We start from the raw sequence: 6,000 nt of genomic DNA on the forward strand, positions 1-6,000 counted from the left end.
CCATCAGTGTGGTGATCACGTTTGCGGAAAGGTTAGCTGAGATAAAGTGCTGCAAAGAAGGCCAGTCGCTGTGATTGCGGTTGCCATTAATTTATGTATGTGAACATTCTGCAAAACAATAGAGATGGTGCAGAGAGCAAGTTCCACGGAAGCACAACAATACCACGATGCGTGTATATTGTGCTCTGAGGATCGTGCCCCCAGCATTAGAGTTATTCTTATGTGAAAATTATCCTTGAGTTATTGGGTTTTAAATGATGCAAGTCTCTAGAAACCCATCATCCTCATTAAAGTGATCGATGAGATTCTGATACCTAGGGTTAGATTATCTCTGCTGGAAAGGAGGTCTTGCCCTCCTAGCCTGTCCCAGAAAATTCAGTCACTCCAGGATACAGGAGAAGAAACAAACAAAAAAGGTTTTAGCTTCACTTTGTGCTAGGTTATGCTTATCCACCTTCTCTCATTTAATCCTTACAACTCTGCATGGCTCTGTTATCCACCGTCCACGCCCCCCACCCCCAGCTGATCTTTTGTCAGTGTCTTTTCCTTCATCAGATGAGGAAACTGAGGCTCAAACAGGTTAAGTAACTTGCTTAAGACCCCACAGCTTGTAGGCTGTAGAGCTGGGATTTGAACCTAGGTCAGCTTGACACATAGCTTGCTTTGTTTCTGTACACCAGGATGCCTCTAAGTTATGCTTCTGCTGTTATCTCTGCCATCAGAAATTCAGCAGGGATAACCAGGTGTCTGTCTGTGATGAGGGCGGAGGGCAGGTATTTCTCAATAAGGTATCATTGCTCTTTCATTTGAAGCGGCCTTTGGACAGGGTGATTTTGAAGATTTGTTTAGGTTGCAGCAGTCACACGTTCTCTCCAGACATAATGTCACCATCTGTGGTTAACGTAGCCACGGGATGTCTATCAGTGAAATTCTCAATTAGTGATGCACTTGTGAAATGTTATTTCAGTTGAGTCAGCAGCCTTTTCATTTCAAGGAGTCAAGGAGAGGTTGATGTAGGCAGGGCAGAAAGAGTAGAAAATTGTGACATAGCAGCAAGGGAAGAAAGAGCAAATGCTTTGCAATTCTTTGGGAAAGTGTGATTGTATTTAAGTACTCAATCTCCAAACACAGATGAAGACCTAAAAGCATGAGACGCTGGATACTTTACTCATTGCGAGATGACAGGTCAGCACCTGCCTTGTAAGACAGCGTCCTTGTGAGACTAAGGTGGCTGTGTTCTTGATTAAATTAAAAGTAGAAATGCAATTGAATCTCCTAAGTATGATTTAGGGAACATACACACATTTTTAAAAAATACTTTTGTATCTGTTATCTTCATTTATCTCTGCACAACCTCCCTGCTTCGAACAATCTTCTATGATAGCACTTACGCTCACTGGTTAATGGTTAGTGTATATGTCCATCTCTACCGCCAGTTTATGACTTTCTTCAGGGCAGAGACCCTGCCATATTTATGCACCTATGTAAAGCCCTAGCACTCGGCAAGGTATTGGCTAGGGCTTGTTTCATTGCAAAAGATAGAAACCCACTAGATGCAATTTAAGTAATAAGGGGGCTTTGTTTCCAGGAGCCCCAGGGCAGGGGTGCAGCCACGTCTTGGAGGAACAGGAATCAGGCTCTCTTGCCGTTCCTCATCTCTTGCATCTGTCTCATTAACACCTCCTCCCTGCAGTGTCTTCCATTGCTTCCTGGTCCCCTAGGCTGAAAACCTGGCTGCCAGCATTTCCGAGGAGATGTGCAACTTGTCCAGCCCTGCACTGAAAACCGTATCACTCTGTCCCAATCTGCCCAGTCTCTAGGGATTGAGACTCTGATTGGTCCAGCCTGGTGAGGTGTTCACCTCTAGCCCAATCAACTGTGGCCAGAGGGGTGTGGTCCAATTGTAGGATGGAGGTTGTTCCTATGGTAACCACTTGGCGCGGGCAGTTAAGGAAGAAGGCGCCGTTCCCTGAGAAAAGGGGGGAAGGGACTGGCAGCCCAACAATAGGGGACTGTGTCCCTGTATATACTTGGTGCACCATAAATGCTTACTGATCTGCCTTGCTCTAAATGCTGCAAGATGCTGGCCTTCTTTTTGCGCCGCAAACACACCGAGCTCTTTCCGGCTCCGCGGCTTCCGAGGTACTCGCCTCTCTTCTCCACGCCTTTTCCCCACCTGCACCCTATCGGCCTGGCTAACTCCCGCTCCTCCTTCGGGTCTTCATTTGGATTCGCCACCTCTTCAAATGGTCTTTTCAGACCCCCTTCCAGAATATCCTGCTCAATTTCTTCACAACACCGTCTTGCAGTTACTTGTTTCATTCTGGCCTCCCCAAAGAATGTAAGTTCCAGCATTCCCAGAGGCCCCAAAAGCTCCCCATGCAAAGTAATAAGCCAAGCGGTGGGGACAACTTAGGGGTGGGGGACAGCAGGGGAGTTAATGCCTCACTAGGCAAACCTTTGATCAATGGGAGACGGGGATACATTTTTCCCTTTTACCGCCATGGACTGTCTTGAGATGAAATTGATGCCGGCCCGGCAGGGTGGAGCCTCCTCATGTAGACAGTGGCTCCTTCTCACCACCCCCTCCTCTGCCCCTCACTCCTGCTCTCAGGGATCGCACTCCTTTATAAATTAGTAGCAAATAGGCCTTTGCCCCAGGCTCTGCTTTCTGGGGAACCTGGGCTAAGTTACCAACTCTAACTGGCATACATTAAAAATTAAGTGTATTGGCTTCAGTGCTTAAACCATGTGCCAGAAACCCCGCCTCTCTCCGTCTCTAGACTCTGTTTTGCTCCACTTTGGCTTTATTCTTATTCAGGCTTTCCCTGAATGGAGGCAAGTTGTCACCAGCTGCTCCAGCTTGTTCTCATCTGCAAAGAACACCTTTTTCTTGGTGGTTTCAGCCTAAGTCCAGGACCTGACCCTCATGGGCCCTGATTGGTCCATATAGGGTCACATGTTTTCCTCTGACCCAATCACTGTGGGGGATGAGGACCAAGCCTGGTCTCTTGGGTATTGGCTCCTTTCAAGTTTCAGTGGCAGTGCTAACCTGGGAGAAGGGGCAAGATGAGGCCCAGAGAAATGCCAAATTGGGTGTGGGGGGAGAGGGGAGCAACACATTTACAGATGGCAGGAAGTTTCTCCCCCGCAGTCCCCTCACATCCCCATTCAGCACAGACCCTTGGGGTGGGAGGGAGAAGGGGGGACCTCCAAGCAGTAGGGGTGGGAGGCCAGAGCTGGGGCTGACCAGGCTCACTTCAATAACAGGTGTACTTGGAGCAGGCTCTGTGGCCCAGGCCGTGGCGCAAAGCTCAGGCCCCTCTGACCTTGGCACTGGCCGTCTCCATGGCATGATCAGGGCCTGTCTGTCCTGAAGCTCTCAGAGGCAGAGCCTTCCCAGGGGCCCACACAAGCCTCCACCAAAGGCAGAGTCCACTCCGCAGCCAGGGACCCCAGTGGAAGCCACCTGGAGGTTCTGTATTCACTGCAAGCTTTCAGCTTCCCCCTCCACCTGGGACGACCTGAAGAAGTCACCTTCTTGAGGACAGTCAGGACATACCTGGAGGTTCCCCTCTAGGCCATCTGCTCCCACGGGGTCACCACCCCCAACCACGCAGGCCTTCTGGACCTCAGTCCTGCTCTTGCCACCCTCATCATTGCCACTGTGATATGGTGTGTCTGCAGCTCCGCGAGGCTGGTGCCTGTGGAGTTAGCGCTCAATCCCTAATGCCTAATAAGAGTTAACACCCACAACATTTACCGCACCAGGATTGTCTAAGTACTTTTTGCTTATTGATTCATTTCATCCTTATGACGAAGACGCTCTGAGAGCAACGTATTGACCTTGACCAGAACCCGATTTGGAAAAAGTGATCAGTACAAGACATATTGGATGGAGACCTTTAGGTAAATCTGAATATGGACTGGGGATTAGATGATGTAAAGGAATTATTGTTACTTTTGTTGGTCGTGATAACAATGTGGTGGTGACTGTAGGAAAACAATGTCACTTTTTTTTAGCATAATGAATCATTTAGAGGTTCAATTTGATGATGTCTATACTTTAATTCAATAACAATGATGGCTAAGTGAAGCAAATATAGCAAAATGTTACATCCAGGTGATGGTATATGGGTGTTCATTATACTATCTACTTTTCTGTACATTTGAACATTTTATGATAAAAAATTTTAAAAATTAAACAGGAGGTGAGTAATATTAGTAATCCCATTTCACAGATGGGAAAGCCGAGGCATGGGACGTCATTTAGCCTCCCCAAGGTCACAGAGCCAGAGAGGGGCAGAGCTGGACTGAGCCCCACGGCATGCACTCCTGCCTCCCTCCATACTCAGTGCGTGCTGGCGCTCAGTAAACAAATATTTGTTGACCGGACAACAATGGTTTAAAGGGCTTTGGCCTTTCCACCTCAGACATGTCCCTGGAATGCATGCTCTACTCTGCCTGAATCTTCCAAGAATCTTCCAAGTGGCCTCTGGATTGATTGGGCTCCTGCCCTGCCCCTAGTCTAAAGGTTCGCCACATGGCAGCCAGAGGGACCCGTCCACAAGTGTGATCCGAACCTGGAACTACCCTGTTGAAAACCTTCCTGGGTTTTCCACCTAAGGTTGCTCTAGTGGTGTTGCTTTCTCTTTCATTTTGTTTACTTCTCTGAATAAGTAATAATGCACACAATTTAAAATTCAAAAAATGCAAAAGAAAATCTAGTAAAAAGTGATTCTCTCTCCCACCCATTCAGTCAGCAGGTCCCCTGCCTGGGCCACTCTCCCCAGTGTGCTGTGTATAGAAACGAATCGGGACAGGGGAGGAGGGGCAGGACCTCATCTGCTCCAACCCCCACCCCACTACCTCCAACCATAGAAACTCCATTTTGTCTCTTTACAGCTTGGCCTTTCGTACAAGAGTTTATTTGAAGCAGGGGGTCCTTGTGCTAGGGAAGGTTAGAAGCCGCTGACTAAACTGATAACAGTATCCTTAGCCCTTCACCTGGCTGGCCCATCTCTACAGCCCTATGCTGTCTCCTCCCAGCCAGCTCAAGTTTGAACCACACCAAGGTACTGTTCCCCATTCATTTCCTGCTCGTCTACAGCTTTGCACATGGCATTGGCAGAATGACCTGCTTTGCTCGCCTTTCTGTTTCTGCTTGGTGAGTTCATCTTTTAAGATCCACCTTGAATATCACCTCCCGTGTTAGTCATCTCTGGGGCTGCGTGACAAGTTACCCTAACACTTTGCAGCTTAAAACAACAAATATTTATTATGACCCACTGTTTGTGAGAGTCAGCAATCCGAGAGTGGCTTCGATGGGTGCTTCTGACTCAGGGTCGCTCCTGAGGTTGTTCCTGAGCTCCTGGCAGGCCCCAGGCTCACCTGAAGGCTTGACTAGGGCTGGAGGATCCGCTTTCAAGCTCACTCACACAGCTGTTGGCAGAGGCTTCAGCTCTTGGCCACGGAGCCCTTTTCATAGGGCTGCTCCTGACACGGCGTCTGGCTTCCTCCAGAGTGCATGGTCCAAGAGAAGGAGACAGAGAGTGGACCCAAGAAGGCAGACTCAGTCTTTTACAAGTTAATCTCGGAAATTTCATATCACCACTTCTACTTTATTCTATTAGCCACACAGACCAACCCTGGTGCATGGTGGGAGGGCACGATAGGGGTGTGAATACCAGGAGGTGAGGATCACGGAGCCCCGCTTGGGCTGCTGGCCACAGCTCCCCACTGCAGTCCTCAGGGCATCAGCACTTTGCACGCACTTCTTGCACAGCTTTTCCCATGTTGTGTTATGGATGCTGTGTCTCAATCCCAGATTACGAACTCTTTGAGGGCAGTGACTAAATCTTATTCCCTTCATTTTTAGCCATACTTGGTGTCTGATATAGGGCACACATTCAATAGATGTCAAATTAATGTTGACTGCATGATTGAATGAATAAACAAATGAATGAATTAGTGACTAACCCTCCGTGGATAGTTCAAAAG

This window comes from Rhinolophus sinicus, linkage group LG03, assembly GCF_036562045.2.
Source record: "Rhinolophus sinicus isolate RSC01 linkage group LG03, ASM3656204v1, whole genome shotgun sequence".
Classification (NCBI taxonomy): domain Eukaryota; kingdom Metazoa; phylum Chordata; class Mammalia; order Chiroptera; family Rhinolophidae; genus Rhinolophus; species Rhinolophus sinicus.